At 39.9% G+C, this 18,729-nt stretch overlaps 1 long non-coding RNA gene across 1 annotated transcript; it reads left to right on the top strand.

Annotated features, from left to right (window-relative positions):
• The first annotated feature begins 6,120 nt into the window (after positions 1-6,120).
• Positions 6,121-13,496, top strand: LOC116575431. Its single transcript, XR_004279767.1, has 3 exons — positions 6,121-6,207; positions 12,675-12,770; positions 13,312-13,496. It is a non-coding gene; the product is annotated as an uncharacterized LOC116575431 (long non-coding RNA).
• The last annotated feature ends 5,233 nt before the right edge of the window (positions 13,497-18,729 follow it).

Raw genomic sequence — 18,729 nt, 5'->3', positions numbered from 1 at the left:
GGCATCTCTTCTTGTTAGTGTAAATTTAATGGAAAAAGAATAGTTGTTCTTCTGAATGATGCTTAGTTATCAATCTGTTGGTCGTGTGTCTGTGGTACATCTAAGTCTTGCTTGCCCCAGGGATGATGTAACATGGCCCTGTTCACGCTGCCCTGCGTGGAGGAGTCCCACCATAAAACCATCAGCAGTGAAGGTCATCTATGCACACTTTCTCTATGTGACCCTAAGGACACTGAAAATTGAAGTAAAAAAAAAGAATATCCAGGGTAGAAATATCAGTCGGGCAAATTCCAGGGAGCAGGACTTGACTAGTGTAAACCCAGGTTAAAGCTGATTTTAAAATGCCAGTGTTGGAGCAGGTGTCACAGGTCACCAATGTCTCAGTGAGTTGTACAGCAAGATGGTCTTAAGGTAGAACTAAAGACCTAACCTCTCCCATTGCCTCCAGCCAAGACAGGGCTAGGGAAGCCTCATAATGGGATTGTTTCAGGGACAAATGGACTCTGGGGAAAAAGAGCTAATGTAGAATATGTCCAGAACATTCTTTTAGGTGTGGTGTTCTCTAGTGTTCTATAGAGGGAATTTCAATATTTTATACAATACCTTTGCCTTTTTTTCGTAGCACTGAGATACAGAGTTAACAGATGAATTTTTTTCCTATAGTTAGAAATGAGTCATAAAAGAAATGACTTGTGTTTGACTTTCAAGCATTTCTAGCACCAAGCATTAGCAGTAAGTGAAAGCCTTCTACTATCTTCAATGAGTGGGAATGTGTCAGATGCTTATGGCTTTTAGATTAACTAGAATCAATTTAAATTTAGTATGTTTCATCACATACAAAGCAAGTTTACTCAGAAACTATCAAGCATGTGTCAAGGTGGTATCTGAAAACCAGAAAATCTACTCTTCTTCAGAAATAAATACAGGTGAGGGAGGGGTGCCTGGCTGGCTCAGTCAGGAGAGCATGTGACACTTGATCTTTGGGCTGTGAATTCAAGCTCCATGCTAGGCATGGAGCCTACCTGAAAAAAAGAAAGGAAGCAAGAAAGAGAGAGAGAGAGAAATAAAGAAGGGAGAGAGAGAAGGTGGGAGATGGAGGGAGGGGGGAGGGAAGAAAGAAGGAAGGAAGGAAAAAAAAAGAAAGAGACAGGTGAACCACTTCCCTCCTGTATCTCTCTTTCCCCCCAAAGATTTCATTTATTTTTTGGAGAAAGAGAGAGTGCATACACAGTGGGAGGGGAAGGGCAGAGTAAGAGGGAAAGTCTTAAACAGCCCAACACAGCGCTTGATCTCACGACCCTAAGACCAGGGCCCCAGCCAAAACCAAGAGTCCAGTGCTTAATGTGCTAATGTGCTACCCAGGTGCCTCCCTCCTGTATCTCTTCAAAACAAATTTATTTCATTGAACATCTTAGGCATTCAGCCCGGCAGGAGAGAACACAGAATGTCTTAATTGAAAAGAAAAGAAAAAAGTAAAGAGATCAGCTAAACTAACCTTTAGTTTTTCAAAGGAGGAAACCAAGATCAAGAAGATTTCTCTTGAGGTCACACAAAAAGCAAGTTGCCTAAATACTGGTCTCATGACAACCACTCCAGTAGTCATTATACATATATATAAAATAGATAAAATGCAAAAAAGTATATACACATACGTTCTTGCATTTTTCTTTTAAAGATTTTATTTATTTATTTAAGAGAGAGAAGGAGAGAGTATGAGCAGGCAGAGGGGGAGGAGCAGAGGGAGAAGCAGACTCCCGGCAGAGCCCAGAGCCCAGCTTGGAGGGGCTCCACCCCAGGACCCTGAGATCATCACCTTAGCCAAACTCAGCTGCTTAACCGACTGAGCCACCCAGGCGGCCCACTCCAGTGGTCTTTTAGGCGTAAAATATTCCTCCTAGTGTTCCAGTTTTCTCTCCACCCATGCTGAGGGTGTAAATTCCCCCAAAAAGGAATTGCTGTGATCTTTTCTTTGCTTCAGAAATGTGTTCCACTTTTCTTCTCCCACTTACCCCCTTCATCTCACATTCCCTTCCACAGATTTCTAGGAATCTGTCTGGTTGCTTGACAACGAGTTGCAGTTTATCTGCCCAGTCCCTGTGGGAAGATGACTCAGCTGGATGGCCTGCCCTGGCTGTGCCTTAGGTCTTCCTCCAAAGGTTCTGCACCCCTCACCCCTTGGACTCTCCCATCTCAGCCTCATCATCCATGTCAGCTCTGACATAGCTGACAGAGCACGCTGTACCAGAGCCTGCCCCTTTTCAAGACCCTGAAGTTTGAGCCTGTTCCTAGGCTCAGCACAGCCAGAAGTCCCGGAAGAGTCTGGGAAGTCTTAGCCACATTAGTAATTGCTGGACCATCTAAAGCATGTTATTCTTTCCTTAACAGAATAGTAATACAAGTTCTCTGTAGAAAACTTAGAAGGAAGCATTTCAAAAAGACACAAAAGCCACCCATATTTTTACAACTCAATTATAAACATATTGGGTTCATTCATTCATTCATGTTTCCATTTTTTGTTATGAATTATGTTGCTATGATCATTGGACTATAAGTATTTGTATCAAAATACAGTATGTTTTTATTTCTCCTGGTTAAATACATAGTAGTATAATTTCTTATTGTGTGGCAAGGTTATATTTAGCTGCATAAAAATATACAAAGCTGTTTTCCTAAGTGGCTATGTTATTTTGTATTCCTGCTTTCAAATCTGAGAGTTCCAGTGGCTCTTCATCCTCACCAAAAATGGTCTTTGCCCAGAAAGACTAACTTGACTGTAAGCATCAATATTTCAGACAGACTTGTAGTAACAGTACTACTCAAGAAATACAAGCACCAGAGTTTTAGATTGGAATCATCTTATTCTCTTATATTCTTATTAAGATCATTCCCCAAACTATGCCACCACAGGATCAGTATAGAACAGAGTTCTCAGAGCAACTTGCAGAAGTTCCCACTAAATGGGTGACTAGACTTAGGGAACTCTTTGGATTGTCCTCTTAGGTGGTGTGGGTCTGGGTTCAAATATGTTAGTGCATTTTTATGCATGGTACTCCATCCTATAATTTCTTAATTATTAAATAGGACCAACTAGTGATAATTTGCATTATCCTGTCTTACAACATGACAGCATGTTACCTTTTCCCCGTATCAAATGAATATGTAGGTGTTGTGTGATCATCTCTCTCTGATCTACTTCCATTAGACACAGAACAGGATATAAACTGGGATGTCAGGCAGATACAATCGACTTGAAAACATGTTCCTGTTAATGGAGAGATGCTATACATCTTAGATACCAAGAGCTCTCCAAAAGCTAAGTTGAGATCTGCAAAGTCAAATTATTTAAGTAGGGGATAAATCTTGCCTTTGGCAGTCTCTTTATTTTATTTATTTTCGAAAGATTTTACTTATTTATTTGACAGACAGAGATCACAAGTAGGCAGGGAGGCAGGCAAAGAGAGAGAGGGGAAGCAGGCTCCCTGCTGAGCAGAGAGCCCGATGCGGGGCTTGATCCCAGGACCCTGGGATCATGACCCAAGCCAAAGGCAGAGGCTTTAACCCACTGAGCCACCCCGGTGTCCCTTGGCAGTCTCTTTAAACTCATCTTCTTGGGCCGGGGGTCGCTATGATGATGAGAGGGGATGCTTACATAGAAGAATATTATTCAGTATTTCAATGAGAAAAGTGTGTGTGTGTGTGTGTGTGTGTGTGTGTGTGTGTGTGTGTGTGTGTACTTGTGCATGTTTAAATAAGCCTTGGTCAAAATATGTATCCTTTTGAGCTAAGTTTGAGAAAGCCATGGCTTTGTTCTTATCTCTGCATGTATGAGCTCTATAAAGTATTCCAATGTTCTTAAGCCAAATTGGTCTCTCTGTCTTTATATGAACCTCAGGACTCCAAAGTGGTATGACTATAAAATAGAGAAGAGTCTTGACACCAGTAAAATATTTTCTTCCAAGTTGCTGTATTCTTGCCAACTTGCTTCTTAGGGAGTTTTAAAATCTTCTATAGTTTTTTCATTCACTTTGATTTTGTAAGAACTGGAGACATCCAAGTATTTTACTTATCAAGGTTAATCTAAGTGCGAATGAATCCTTGGAATCATTAGAAGCTGGAAGCCGTGTGGGAGTGAGATGGAGTCCAGTAACATCGTGCCTCACAACCCAGACCTCCCTCGCCCTGCTCCGAACAGTTGGAGTGAAGCTGTGACACCAGCTGCCTGGTTTTGGAAGCGAGAGAGGAGACTTTTGAAATCACTGTGGTGAAACTTGAGGCTTTCATGCGAAAATCCTCCTCTCCCCCTGCTCCTCTCCCTTTTTAGGAAGCTTGGGGCTGACCACCTGCTGTTCTGAATCATTAATTCATGGAAGACATTCTGTCAGGAATCACATGGAAGCGGCAGCCTGGCAACTGCCAGCGCAACCCTTCCAGCTCCCCATTCACTTTAATTCACTTCGGTAATTATTGATCGTACACCTACTAGCACGCGCAGCCTGGTGTAGGCAATGAGTCTTTCAAGGGAAGAGAGCATAAAATTCTTTCCCTGGAGATTTAAAAAATTTATTTAATGTTGTGTTTATTTTAGGAAGAGCAGATGAAATACTAAGTGAAACAGGAAAAAATGTCTTAAATTTACCGAAGTGTCAAAGCAATACACAAGGAATAGAATGAAAAAGACATAGTCGTGTCAGTGCTTAAGTTCTTACGAAGGGAGAAGGGCTACACAGGTATAGGCACTGGGTGCTTCTCATGAGTCCTCTCATTTATTTCTTAAAGGAGAAAGACAGGAAAAGCCCTACATTAAACATGGGGACATAGAGGTCTGGGGGAAGACCTGTTAACTAACCTTTTTCAATAGCTGGTTCTTCAGTCAAGGAATTGTCTAATAGTCTAATTAATGTCTATTAGAATCAGGTATAAACTTCCATATGACCACAATAGGTAAGGGTAATGAGTCCACTAGAGAAACCTCAAAAACCCCCATGTAGAGCAGATTGTTGGGTGTCTTGAGTCTGAAGCATGCGTAAGAGTGACAAGAAAGGGGTGCCTGGGTGACTTAGTCTGTGAAGTGTCTGACTCTTGATTTTGACTCAGTTAGTGATCTCAGGGTCATGAGAGCAAGCCCTGCTTTGGGCTCTGTGCTCAAAGTGGAGTCTGGTTGAGATGCTCTCCCTCCCTCTGCCTCTGCTGCACCACATCCCCCCCAAAAAGAACAAAGTGACAAGAAAGATCAAGAATATCAAAAAGCAGGGGTGCCTGGGTGGCTCAGTGGGTTAAAGCCTCTGCCTTCGGCTCAGGTCATGATCCCAGGGTCCTGGGATCGAGCCCCAGATGGAGTCCCACATCGGGCTCTCTGCTCGGCAGGGAGCCTGCTTCCTCCTCTCTCTCTGCCTGCCTCTCTGCCTACTTGTGATCTCTCTCTGTCAAATAACTAAATAAAATCTTAAAAAAAAAAAGAATATCAAAAAGCAGATGAATATCAAAAAGACAAAGAGGCAGCAGATAAAAAGATCCTGTAGGAACTGAGGAAACAGGGTCACAAGCAGCATAAAGCTAATCACCACCAAGGAGACTTTGTTAGTAAGGTAGTTCTGGAGTACAGTTCTGGTTTCTCATGGTCCTCAGGTGGTAGAAACAAAACCTCCCTACAGGAAGGAATGAGGCAGCTGGGAGTAGATGAGCCAGGGATGGAACTTGGATGAACCAATTTTTTTTCCAACTTGAAATGTCTGTAATTATAAGAATTTCCTTTAGTCGATATATTCTTCGTGAAGCCTTGAAATGATTTTCATTATGTTTCTCAATTATACTGCTTAGTCAATTGGCTGAGCTTAACTAATGTTCTTCTTGGGTTCTGTCTGAATACCTTGTGTTTTCATTTTGTGTAGACATCTTGGGCCTAAGAACTAGTTATTAAAATATACTGGTAACCAGACAAGAAAATCAGTAGCACCATTGCTTATCTCCACAGAGAACAGCATGACTAGGAATTTTCTCTTTGGTCAAATCCTCTGGGTGATGCATTTGAAATTTGGTGTTTATTCTCCTAATAGAATTTTCCTTGTGTTCTTACATGCATTTAGAACATAAGCTACAATGCGGAAAAGATTTCTTCATCAAAAAGAGATGTCTCTCCGATTAAGGTCATTATAGTCCACTGAGAGATGGAACCAGAAGCACAGGGTTACTAGGAGTTCCTGAGTGAGTGTAAGTATTATGAAGTAAGGTAATGTCTGCTGGGTCACCAGAGGGCTGAATGTACTAGGTTCTTGTGCAGGAAAACAAAATGGATTCAAGTGCCTTGTTCCTTGACTCCAGGATGTGGCTGTTTGGTAAATACATGACAATTAGCTGGCCATGAAAATAATTGTGGACAACTTTAAAATATACTGAAAATATTATGCCTTAAGATAATTGTACTGATTTTTCCTGGAAAGAAGTACAAATTTGTGCTTTTTTTGTTCCAGATTCCTTTTTATTTGGAAATAATCATGACATGTTATTTAATTCCAGGAAGGCCATTATGTAAGGCAACAATATTGACAAAAAGGATAAGAATCTGAGCTCCTCTAATTCTGTATTTTACAGAAGCTTTGAATAATTCTGTATTTTAATATGTCTGGCTGGTTAATATATCCTGGTTGCAGTAAAACCGGGTCTTTCTCCTGTTTCAGTATGTCCCCTGATAACTGAGCAAATATCCAAATCAGTGATTCTTAAACTATGGAGTAAAGAAGAACTACCTAGAATACTCGTTTAAATGCAAATTCTCCTAGTTATTCTGATGCAGGCAGGCTGCAGAATACATACCGAGGGTTAACTAAATGCCAATATAGGTTTTTATTAATTAATATAAAAATATTTGTGTTTTCCTAAAAGCAAAGCCAACATTTTTATCCCCATCATAGGTTATACTATGGTGTGGGAGAAATAGCACTGGGTTCAGACCCAACCCAGATTTTTCCATCTACTTCATCATCTACCAGTTACATGAGTCAGGAGACATTTATTTCACCTTTAAAATGAAGTTGCCCTTAAAAAAATTTTTTTTAAAAAATGAAGTTGCGGGGCGCCTGGGTGGCTCAGTGGGTTAAGCCACTGCCTTCGGCTCAGGTCATGATCTCAGGGTCCTGGGATCGAGCCCCGCATCGGGCTCTCTGCTCAGCAGGGAGCCTGCTTCCTCCTCTCTCTCTGTCTGCCTCTCTGCCTGCTTGTGATCTCTCTGTCAAATAAATAAAAAAATCTTTAAAAAAAAAAAAATGAAGTTGCCTTATCTGTAAAATGAAAAAAATAAAGGATCAATCTGTGTTGTGAGAGTAACTGAAATAAAAGCTGTGAATTACCTAATGGCTGTCACACAGAAGGTACTCAAGGCATGCTGCACTTCTCTTTCTTCTTGATTTAGTGTTTTGACTAAAACACTTCACTTCTTCTTTTTTTAATCATAGTTCTCGTTAGAATTTCTTATATGAAGACTGCTAGAAGTGATAGGAAGGGACTGACCTCCTTCCAAACATTCTGTGCAGCTGACGCCACCCCCACGGAGAGCCAGGCTATCTCAGCACGAGATGTCACCAGAGTGTCTCCTACCAGCTCAGGACCATCCCCACTCGCTTGCAAGGCTGGGAACTACATTTCCCAGGATCCCTTGCCTACACGGTTCCGGCTTCCGAGGTTGCTCAGGACAGGAGCTGTGAGACCTGGAAGGCTTTGAGGGGGAAGCCTTAGTCTCAGGAAGCATGGCAGCCAGATGTGGTGGCTTTTTATAGCTGTCTCTGTGGCTGCCCCCTTCTGGGTCCTGGTGGCCAGAATCAGTGTTTTCTCAGACTCCTGCTTCTCCACATACTCCAGTACCTCCGGCTGAAGCCATCATGGGCGGTTTCCCAATGCTTCAGCCTGTCAGCCCTACACTTTTCTAGATCCTTCCCATGTGTGTAAACCTTAATTCCTCTATAAATTTCCTGATTCCAGTGACAATTCTAGTGGCTCTATTTTTCTACTCAAATCTGACTTGTATACCCAAGTACATTGGCACTTACTCTGAGGTTATACTTCCTGGCTAAGAGGCTTCCCAGCAAATACTTATTTGATACGTTACGCCACCAACCCGCAGTCCAATTCTCTTAGAGTACCCCAGGGAAATACTTCTGCCTTAGAGCGGCTATTTCATCTTTGATATGTAGGTCTCCACTACTATGTTTCAGAAAAGTTGAGGTTTGGGTATACCAGGTTATTGACTTTTGGGCCACACCAAAACACAGTCTAGGCTAGAACAAGTCTAGGGCATATTCTGTTGAAAATTGTAAATAGAAATGTTCAAAGAACAATTAATACTAGAATTTAAACTAGTTATTACATGTTTGATTTTAATCACATTTTATAATATCATCCATTAGTTTATTATCTTATTTGCTTTGTTTTCAAGACTGGCTTTAAACTAAAACCTAAGTAAACCCAAACCTAAGTTCCCAAATGTGAATTTTTTTTGTCTTACAAAAACTCCCTATAGGTAGACTGAATGAGGCTTCTGTCCACCAACTGAGCCATTTATTCTCCTCTTGTCAGTGTTGGATCTGACTGTCAGAGACATAGTGCATTTCAAACCATAAAAAAATCTACACTTTGTCAGATATGACATATGATCAGATTAGACAAAAGAATTTTACTGTAGAGTAACAACTGTCATAAACTCAAGATTGATGGTTCTTGTTAGTGCTATTTTGCTTTTGGTATTTGCTTATTTTTTTTTAAGATTTTATTTATTTATTCGACAGAGAGAGAGAGAGATCACAAGTAGGCAGAGAGGCAGGCAGAGAGAGGGGGAAGCAGGCTCCCTGCTGAGCAGAGAGCCTGATGCGGGGCTTGATCCTAGGACCCTGGGATCATGACCTGAGCTGAAGGCAGAGGCTTAACCCACTGAGTCACCCAGGCACCCCAGTATTTGCTTATTTACTTCATTTTCATTTTAGCCCAGAGACACCTAATTTTTGGAATACCTATTGTGAGATAGAAACATTACATGATGATAGTTGCCTACTGACAAGCAAACTGGAGCTGAGGAAGGGTAATAAACTTATTCAAGGTAATTAGCTAGGAAGTAACAGATCTAGTAGCTAAACCCTGGTCTGTTTGAATCTATGATGTGTGTACTTCCTACTCTTCCAGTCTGCTTGACATTAGCTGTCTTATTATTTTCTAAGAAAAAATAATCCAGAAAGAAGCATTTCTTGTGAACCACCAAAGGGAATAAAGAATAAAATTTAGTATTCAGTGCTGCCCTCTTGTATATCTTTAGGGGATTTTATTGAAAATGAAGTCTTGTGTGACCAGGATCCTTGCTTCCATGCACATCTGCATAGCAGAGTCACAATAATTATTTTTTCTGCCAGTCTACAGGAAGTCTGAACATAACATGCCAGCAGGCACTCTTTGTAAGTGAGGCATTAGATGACTGCTGATGTCAGTGGGACATTCTCCTGTATTTTAGCTAGACCATAATGATTTCACAGAACTCCTCCCCATGCCGTAGTTTAAAGGCAGCTTTTTAAAAGGAAGTATTAATTAAATAAAGTAACATTAGAAGCTCTCTTGCAAAGCTTGCATTGTTCTGTGGTTAGAATAGTACTGTAGAGATAGCTGTAATCCAGTATCTATGAAAGAGTACATTTGTAGTAACGGTCTAATGACCAACAGGAGACATAAAAATCTCCCTGTCCCACCGGACTCTATTCTCTTCTGGAAGAGGAATGAAGGATTGAGGGGGTGATTGTGGTATGTGTCAAGGTCAAGGATCACAGCACTTGTAGGGTAGTGATTCAATAGGAGGAGCTTCCCTCCCCCCCTTTTTGGTTAGCAGGTTAGGGACTGCCTCTTTTTTTTTTTTTCTTTTAAACAAACTATCCAAATCAAATTTATTAATTTCATAATCTTAGTGTTTAAACATATACCTGGATGTATATTGTTGTAAATCTTAAAATAAAATAATGTAAACAAGGTAGTAAGATAATAGCATAAAATGGAAAGAGTTACATGTGAAACAGTAAACATGAAAGTTACACTCTGTATGGCTTATAATAAAGCTGGCAATGTTTCTACTTTTGTAGACCTCCAAGTAAAGGAGGAATTCATTAACATATTTATATGTACAATTACTCTGGGTTGTAATATTTGTGGAAAGGATTATGAAAATATAATTAACACATATATTTCCCTTGCGTTCGATCACTTTGAGATATATATTTTTAGATTTGTTCTTACACTTTACAGTGATTCTAGTAAAAAAATAAAAAAACATAAATTGGAGTCTTTTTTTTTTTATGACAGCGGAAATCATTCTTTTTTTTTTTCAGTGTTCCAAGATTCATTGTTTATGCACCACACCCAGTGCTACTACATGCAATACGTGCTCTTCTTAATACCCACCACTAGCCTCACCCAACCCCCTACCCACCTCCCCTCCAAAACCCTCAGTTTGTTTCTCAGTATCCATAGTCTCTCATGGTTTGTCTCCCCTTCTGATTTCCCCCAACTCACTTCTCCTTTCCTTCTCCCAGTGCCCTCTGTTTTATTCCTTATGCCTCTTAATGGTGGGTCTGAAAAGCCTTCGGGTGGGTAACTGAGTTTGGTTATGCTATGCCTCTTGCCTCCTGGGTGGCATAGTCCCAAGGGCTAAGATGGGGGTAAGATTTGGGTAAAAGGTCCTAAGAGCCCAGAGTTTACGTCAAAAGTTCCCAACTGTGTTCCATGGAATGTTTTATATAGATGTTAATGAGAATTCCAGAATTGAATGTGTCTAAAGTGAAAGAGAGCATAATTATCAGTTGTAAATATTTACAATGTACAATGGTATCTTACTGCCTTTGGAAAATCTTAAGGAAAACTTTTTACCTTTATTTAATAGTTTCCCAAACTTATTTGAGCACAGAACATTATTATTTATGTTTTTCTTGCTAAATAATGTTCTATGGGAACACTATTTGGGAATTTGGGAAACTCTGATCTAGATGTTAGAGTGAAAGGGAGACAGGAGACTTCAAGACATATGCCAGAGCCAAGGATCCCGTATAGAGATCTGGGGCCACACACACACACACACACACACACGGTAAACCAGTTTATACTTTTTCCTTTCTAACAATACTGATCATAGCCACAGATCTTTCATTACAAAACAGCAAGTTTTTTCCATTTGTATTGGTGAATTGGACATCCTGGGGTACATAGGCTTGCCTAAGTGCTGGAGGATTATAACGAGAGTGGTACATCTATCTTTTAGCTGCTGATTCTATTTTAAAGATAAATCAATTCTAACTGGATTGAATGTGTTTTATGCTCTCAATCTTGCTCATTTGCTGCCTTTTGTTACATTCAGCCCCATCTTGGCAAAACATTGATTTCTTTTGTCTGGCTTTCTTGTCTCTTGTAATATTAGTCTAGAAAATTTTTTGAGGGGGCAGGGCTACCGAATATTTTTTCTTGGGATAGTCGCCCATCTCAAGCATGCGATGATTGGCCAATTGCTCTTCATTGTATGAACTGTTCATCCAGGAAATAACCGATTGGTGTTTTCTGATAATTGATGCCAAGCTTCCTTAGGCTGAGAATGTTCTATTATGGGTAAAGATGAACAGATGATTAAAAATCATACACGGATATTAGATGCTTTGGTAAACCCTTAACAAAATGTCTTTTTTTTAAAATGGAGATGGCTATTAAGTAAACAATATAACTTTGAATATAAACTTTCTTTGAAAACATAACTATAGTTATTTTTTATTTGAAAGATTTTATTTACTTATTTCAGAGAGAGAGAGAGCAAGAGCATGCAAGTATAAGGAGGGGGAGAGGCAAAGGGAGAGGGAGAGACTCTTAAGCAGAAACTCCCTCAGCTGGGAGCCCTGGGTGGGGCTCCTTTCCATGACCTTGAGATCATGCCCTGAGCCAAAAACCAAGAGTCAGAGGCTTAACTGACTTAATCATCCAGGCACCTCTAATTATAGTTATTTAAATAAAGAAACTGGTTTTCTTTGTGTTATGAAGAGCAAATAATGTGTCAAGGATGCAGGTCAGGGTGCCTGGGTGGCTGGCTCAGTTAGGTGCCCAACTCTTGATTTCTGTTCAGTCATGAACTTAGTGTCAAGATCAAGTCCCACTGGGCTCTCTCAATTGAAAAAAAAATGAAAGAAAAAAAGAAAAGAAAAAGTAAAAGAATACAGGTCAAATTATGCCCATTATATTCAGAATAGAGAATATAATGCATTTTCTTGCATGAAGAGAGGAAAAGTAGCAAAGGAATATTGGCTTCCTTAGAGTGAAATATTTTTAAAACTAAGAGAAAAATGTGTCTTCTGAAAGTTTAACTGGTAAGGGATCTTCTGCATTAAAGATTGAGGAAATGGACAATACTAGAGTCTCCTGGTACCAGACCAATACATCTGGATTTATAACCAAGAGAAGCTGCAGTCTGTCAATATAGGAAACACGATGCTGGACTAATCACTTGAGTTTTTAATTTAGATTGTAGCAACATCAATTGTATGCTGTTTTATACATGAATAGACACTGTATGTTGCTATGTGGGAAGATGAAGTCTTGAAAAGAAGAAATGAAAACCATCCTTCATGCAGAGAAAGAGTCTTAACTTATTGAACTGAAGTACTGTGTTTTCTTGACAGGTGCCAGTAGTGGGAAGAAGTGCTCTATGTTATCTCAGCTCGGAGACACATTTCAGGATCACCTAAATCCTTTTGTTTTGTGTCTATGTTGACCAGGTAAAACTTTTATTTTTATACTGTCTCCCGACAAGGCTTACCCACAGTGACAGTGCACATAGATACAGACATGAACATTCCTATCCATTTAGGAAGAGCTTTCTTGCAGCAAATCATCCTTGGGAAAGAAAAAAAAAAAAAAACCAACAACAAAAAACCTAGTTTCTACATTTGCAAATCTGAGATCCCTTGTTCCTCAGATGTTGTAATCCAATTTAGTATTGTTCCTAAAATCATTTAGAATTCTTCACCCTCACAATAATCTTCTTTACCAAAAATTATATTATTATAAGTTAAATCCCCCAAATTATTTATTCCCAACAGTTCTCCTGTTAAGATTTTTAATTTCTACACGTTGTTAAAACTGATACATAGTCTCTCAAAACAATTATGCTTTTATGTGTGTAGAGAAATATGTTTTCCCAATTTTCTAATTCTTGCACTTAAAGAAGTGAAATAGCCAGGAATTTTTTTAATACTTAGGAGTGAGAAATGAGAGGGACAAAATATTCACTCCTCCATTTGGCTTAAAATGCATCAGTTTAAAAACAGGAAGAGCATCAATACAGAGAGAAAGAAGAAAGGAGAGAAAGAAAGGAAGACAGAAAGAAATCAAAAGCAGAGAAGTATGTGAGTAAAACCCTCTCACTGTCTAAAACGTTTCAAGTAAAACAGCAAAAGAAAAAAATTACTGGAGTACAAGCAAATGTATACCCTCAATTAATACCCCCCCTCCTCTCACCACCAATTCCAGTACCATTCCCTTCATACTCAACTCTTTGGACAGGGATGCATATCAAGAGAAATCATGAACTGAGACCGTGAACTGAAAGCATGACTGTGGGATGGAGAGAAGAGGACAGGTCAGAATGATTTTAAGAAGTAGACCAGCTAGGAATCAGTGAAGAACTGGGCACTGGGGTCAAGGTAAAGAGAGGAGTCTAGAATAATTTCCAGGATAATTACCACCTTGAGAGGTTAAGAGAATGCCTTGTGGAAAGACAAGAATAAACAGTCCTGAGTGGAAATGATTGACTTTTTAAAAAACAGATTTATTGAGAAAGAATTCACACACCATACAATTCATCCATGTAAAGTGTGCAATTCAATAGTATTTACTATATTGAAAGATAGATGTAACCATGATTGCTGTCAATTTTAGAATATTTTTGTCAAAAAGAAACCTGTGCCCTTTAGCTATCACCCCCCCTATATACCTAGTCTTCCTGTTATGGCCCTAAACAATAACTAATTTACTTTCTGTCGCTATAGATTCTAGACGTTCATATTAAATGGAATGAATGGAATCATATAACGTGTGGTTATTTTATTAGTAGCTTCTTTCACTGAGCATAGCGTTTTCAAGATTAATTCATGTATCAGTATTTCACTCCTTTTCATGGCTAAATAAGAGTCCATTGTATGGGGGCGCCTGGGTGGCTCAGTGGGTTAAAGCCTCTGCTTTCGACTCAGGTCATGATCCCAAATTCCTGGGATCGAGCCCCACATCGGGCTCTCTGCTCAGCTGGGAGCCTGCTTCCTCCTCTCTCTCTGCCTGCCTCTCTGCCTACGTGATCTCTGTCTGTCAAATAAATAAATAAAATATTAAAAAAAAAGAGTCCATTGTATGGTTATGCAAAACTTTGTCTATCCATTTACCCATTAGTGGACACTGAGGGTTTTTTTTTCCCAACTTTTGGCTATTATGAATAATACTATGAATGACTATAAACATTTATGTACAAGTTTCTGTGTGAATATATGTTTTTGTTTCTCTTGAGTATACACCTAGGAGTACAGAGGCTTTTTAAATGGTTTTCTTTTGGGACTCCTGTGTGGCTTAGTCAGTTAAATGTCTTCCTTCAGCTCAGGTCAAGATCTCAGGGTCCTGGGATGGAGCCCCACATCAGACTCCCTCTCCCTCTTCCTCTGCTTGTGATTTGTCTCTCTCTCAAATGAATAAATACAATCTCTAAAAATAAATAAATAAATAAACAAATAAATGGCTGTCTTTTAAAAATAATTTTTATCATTTTCATTTTTATCATTTTTCAATTTTATCATTTATCATTTTATTATATTATCATTACTAGGGGGCAGCTCAGTGGAACTCCTCATGCTGTCATGATGGAATGACTGATTTAATTTTGAAAGAGCAGAGTTTGGATGCTTATAATTTATCTAGGTGGAGAGCTGGAGGAGGCAGAAAGATGTATGGAAATGGTAGTCCAGGAACCTTTACTGACTATGCAGGTTTGAAAGTCAGCCTAGTGGTAGAAATAATGGCAGAAGAGTAGCAGAATTAGAAGAAGGTCCAGATCAGAACCTAAAAGGGATGTTAACGTTTAAGGGATTTAGTGAAGGAATCTGGGAAGAAGTAGTCAGAGAAGTGAAAGAAAACAAAGTGTTTTCTATGGAAGAAGACTCAGGAATTTCAAAGAGAAAGTGGTCAGAAGTATCAGGACAGGGAAGAATAAAGTAAGAGCTAAAATAATTCAAGATGTCACAATGTAAACAAGTTTGTATTTTACTTTTTAAAAATTCAAAATTTTCAAGATATACAAAAACATTACAAGATTGACACATGTTATTGAGTTTGACAGTTAGAAAGACACTGGTGGAATTTTGCCAGACTGGCTCGGTGTTCTGTGGGAGAGGAAACCAGATTGCAGGGGGTGGTCATAAAAAGAGATGGGGTTGAGGGGTGTACACCTTCGGGAGTTTGGAGTGGGCTTGGGTCCAAGTTCTACCACTTAACTCTGACAATCCAAGATTCTGGCCAACGCTGGGTATACATAAAGGAGAGCCAGCAAGATGGAGATCACAGCTTTATTTAGAACTCCCTGGAAAAGTCTGGAGATCCACTGGAAATAATGGGTTTCTGATCACATACAACCAAGACCACAAGCACTAGCCTGACCTGATTTATGCATCTGTGGTGAGCGGAGGAGCTAGGACAGTAAGGGCTGAGCCTGCTGGATGGCGCCTGATCTGCTTACATTTCGAGAGAGGGACTGAGAAGAGTCCCGGGCCTTCTTAAAAATCCATGAGAACTACAGTAAGAAATGCAAGTGAGTTGATTGCTTTTGTGGGGGGAGGCTACTGTAGTTACATGCACAATTAATATGGATCAAGATAGATCTAATTTAGTACTTTACTAGGGAGAAGTAAGGAGAAGGTGAATGCTGGAGAAAAGATGTCAGTGAAGTGGGGGTTCGAAAATTTCAAACAAGTGGAAATAATAGGAAGCCTAAAGTCCTAAAGTAAAAAAAATAAATAAATAAATAAAGAAAGAAAGAAAGAAAGAAAAACATGCGTAAGGATTTCAATAAATTGTATATACGAAATCAAGAAACTTGCTTCACTTTTCTCAGGAGAGAGGAAGTGAGGCTGTACGTGGGGAAGGAGAGTGATGAGGAGTGGTGGCAGGTGGCGGCCTGAGGAGGGCGGAGAAGGTTCGCGCTCTGTGAGGCTCGACACGTGGGCTCTGGCGATAGGTGTGGCGAGCTGAGCCTTGTTCCATGTTCGCTGGAGCCACGGACAGGATAGAATTTTAGCTGTATAGACCATTGGCCTCATCTAGAAGAAAGCTTTAGATATTTTATACTCACTGTTGTGTTCCTACTGTCCCCTTGAAAAGAGGTTTTCAAATATGTGTTTATGCGACAGTGTCTGTCCATGATAAAATATCCAACCATCTAATAAAATGAATAAGGGCAATGTGATTTATATATTATAGGCTTCTTTAAATTAAAAAATGTTCCTTATTTTAAAATTGTTGTCCTTACTGCTTTGAGGGGACAAAAAGTCCATTCTTTTTTTTTTTTTTTTTAATGTGTGAGAGACAACACAAGCAGGGGGAGAAACAGAGAGGGGAACGCAGGCTCCCTACTGAGCAGGAATCCTGACAACGCAGGGCTCTATCCCTGGACCCTGGGATCATGATCTGAGCTGAAGGCAGATGCTTAACTGACTGAGCCGCCCAAGGACCCCAAAAATGTCCATTCTTTGTAAAACTGGGAAAATGGGTGATTATTTTTTAAATTTTTGTCTTTACTTAGCAATAAATGAAAGTGGACAAGCCTTTTCCTCTAATGTTTAATGAGTTCTTTTTTTTTTTTTAAGATTATTTATTTATTTATTTGACAGCCAGAGATCACAAGTAGGCAGAGAGGTAGGCAGAGAGAGAGAGAGAGAGATGAGGAAGCAGGCTCCCCGTGGAGCAGAGAGCCCAATGCGGGACTCGATCCCAGGATCCTGAGATCATGACCTGAGCCGAAGTCAGAGGCTTAACCCACTGAGCCACCCACGTGCCCCTTAATGAGTTCTTCTAGGCTGTAAATCTGAGCATCAGTGCTCTTGAGGGTATTTTCTAACTTTCCGTACTGTGAGCATAATTGAAGCAAATGAAGGAGGAAGATTAAATAATTATTTAGCAACTAGAATATTAGATCCTGAATAATAAAAGAAAGCAATGTAAAGTAAACCTCATTTTCACAGGTACAAGCACCCCAAGGTTCAGACCACGGGGTGGATAGGGATCCATAACAACAATATCTCATTGTGGAATTCTGCAGGCTAATTCTCAAATAGCTGCCCTGGCAGAGACCGTAGCTTATAATGTCATAGACTGTGTTGCCACGGCAACACAGCCAGCAACGGAGGCTGACATTTTGAAACACGCATGTGATTTCATTATTTACAAGTTATAGACAGGAGAGCAGAACCACTGTGGTGGCTTAGAAACATCTGTTCTAATACAGTCTACTTACTTTTTAAATATATATATTTCATTTATTTATTAGGGAGAGAGAGAGTGCACAAGCAGGGTGGGGGAAGGGGCAAAGGGAGAGAGACAAGCATACTCCCAACAAGCAGGAGCCTAAGACGGGTCTCGATTCCAGGACCACGAGATCATGACCTAAGCCAATGTCAGATGCTTCGCTGACTGAGCCACCCAAATGCCTCCAGTCCACTTTTGAAAAATAGTGCATCATAGGTATTCACATTTAGAAAGAGGCATATGCAGACTCATTCATTCTTTCATCCATCCATTCATTCATTCACTCCTCGATTCAAGAAACACTTACCTACTGAGCTCCTCCTACGTGCCTACCACTGGAAACAGAAAAGTAGACAGCATAGGCAGTCTTTGCTATTTTGCTGTATGCCTCATTTGTGAGATAATGATTCTACAATGGAGATCAAGATACAGTGTCTTAATCCAAGGGCAAAGGTCATGGCCAAACAGGGAAAGATGGTGCTTCTTTCTCCACCATACCCATCCTGAACATTTGGATGGTGATAACCTACGCTACTGTTTGTTTTTATTGTTCCCTCAAATGGCAACTCTAGTAGGGTAGTTAGCTTTCAAGATATTTTTTGAAAGAGAGAGGTTTCTAATCAATTTTTTAAAGAGAGAGGTTTCTAATCAAACAACTTTGAAAAATGCAACAGATCATAATTTGTTCCTATGGATTCACAATAACATTTCCCAGTAGGCTGTTTCCATAGAACCCTATTATGCAGTATTAGTCTTCCAAGGAATGGAGTTTGGAAAGAGCTGTCTTAATGTCTGTTGTAAATGACGAGGGTAGTGGTGACACCGGCAGTAAAGGCATTAGTCACGGGCCATGGACCCACTGTAAAGCTGCATCTACACATCTACAACTAGATGTACAAGCTACTTCTAGAAGCTGCTGCGTCTACACCAGACCGCATTCATGATTATGAATCCCAAAGATATTATCCAACCTTTTATTACATCTTCTTGTCAGAAACAAGCGGCAGGACTTCTACAGTTTGAAAGTGTGTTTCCACAACATGCTTCATTTATAAGCCATTAATGCACCTGCCCGAACAGTCTGAATGTAGTAATCTGAAAGCCACCCCCAGCGGCTAGGCCTGGGAATCTTTAAAGAGGTGGGTGCAAGCCCCTATCATAAAGGAGTTGTTTCTC

The sequence above is a fragment of the Mustela erminea genome, chromosome 16, assembly GCF_009829155.1.
Source record: "Mustela erminea isolate mMusErm1 chromosome 16, mMusErm1.Pri, whole genome shotgun sequence".
NCBI classification, from domain to species: domain Eukaryota; kingdom Metazoa; phylum Chordata; class Mammalia; order Carnivora; family Mustelidae; genus Mustela; species Mustela erminea.
Note: the sequence above shows the minus strand (reverse complement) of the source record. Positions and strands in the feature narration are given on the sequence as shown.